This window comes from Rhincodon typus, chromosome 5 (genome assembly GCF_021869965.1).
Source record: "Rhincodon typus isolate 14 chromosome 5, sRhiTyp1.1, whole genome shotgun sequence".
Classification (NCBI taxonomy): Eukaryota; Metazoa; Chordata; class Chondrichthyes; order Orectolobiformes; family Rhincodontidae; genus Rhincodon; species Rhincodon typus.
In genome coordinates this window covers 66,866,770-66,868,332 of record NC_063336.1, presented here as the reverse complement: position 1 = coordinate 66,868,332, position 1,563 = coordinate 66,866,770, and positions in this window count along the sequence as shown.

The window sequence follows — 1,563 nt, the reverse complement described above, 5'->3', positions numbered from 1 at the left end:
GGAATCTTTATGCCAAATCTGATTAATACATCATAAGGCATTTGCAAACCTGTATAATTCAAATTCATGGGGCAGAATCATATAGGCTGTAAGTAACATGGGTCATGGCAAAATTTCTGACAGAATGGCATGAGAAGTCCAGCAAGGCCAATTTTGACATCGAGAAAATCTCATAGCACCTTTTATGCTTTTTATGAGTGGCATGGCGAGTTTCTCACTAGGCAGCAGTGGGTTGTCAATTGAAGGGAATTATTGTTTGTGAAATGCCTTGCTGCTGGCCCAAATCACCTCATTAATAAACCAAACTTATCAAACAAGCTGGATGTCAAGAAAACATGACTTGGAAATCAGAGCTGTACCTGCTGAATTCAGCTCGCTGTTTGCTCCAAAGGAATTCCATATTGAACACGGAGCACCAACATCTCAGCGCACACTCCATGGGCACAGCCACACACACACACACACCCTACATCCACAGATATTGGTATCCGATATGTGATAGGTTGTAGGAACTCTCATGACACATCCAATCCACTTGCAGGACATTTGTGCACTTCAATGCTGTACCTTGGGCTGCACCAACAACTATCTTTGTGAGGCTGTTGAAAATACATTGTTTGCTCAGGGGATATGCTCCCAGCTCATGGAAGGAACAAGGGTGCATCTCCAGGCTCTTCACTTGCTTTCACAGTGCTCAATCATTTTGAGCCTACTCAGTTGCTTATAGCACTGCTGTCTTGCCTTCCTCTTTTGTGCTTTGACCCCTTAGCCAGGGACACCCGGCTTATTTGACTTCTGCCTTGTCATGGTTGTTAACAGGCCTTGGTCAAGTCAAGGGAGATAGCCTTCTCATTGGATTGATGACACGGGTTCAAGGAATGCCCTTGGATTCCAGGATATCGCCGAGTGGTGTGTTGTTTTTGGAATGACACATGATAAGATGGGCCTGCAATCAGCCATGAGTAGCACCATAGGGCAACGTAGGGTGTTAATGAGGTGAGTTTTATCAGATACGGCCGGAAAACTCGCTAGGCCTTGCGTTGGAAATTCCTTCGAAAATCCTGAACACAACTTGGACTCAAGCCAAAAAAATTTGAAGTTCAGGCTATGGTTCTTGTTTAACAATGATCAATATAATGAAGCCATGTTGAATTCAGACTGTTGAGTTCAAAACTTTTGCTTATTCCCTTAAAGCTGACAAGAAGACCTTGAATAATGATATCTTTTGAAACAAAGGGAATGTTGTACTTCTTAGGTTAGCAAACACTAGGACCTTTTCAGTAAATTCTTCTCACAGGTGTCACATACAGAATGTATGTGCCATTTTACACCCATGATCAGTATGTTTTGTATGGAAAGAGAGGAGAATTTTTACTGTTGGAGAGTGAGTTCAAAATAAATAATCTACCAGCAAACTTCAGTGAGTTTAAAATAAATAGTTGTTTATTCTCACACACTTCTCCTGAATTTAAAGCAACATCACAAACTGGAGCTCAATGAGTTCTGAAGAGTCACTGGTCTTAAAAAGAGATAACAAGGTGTAGAGCTGGGTGAATACAGCAG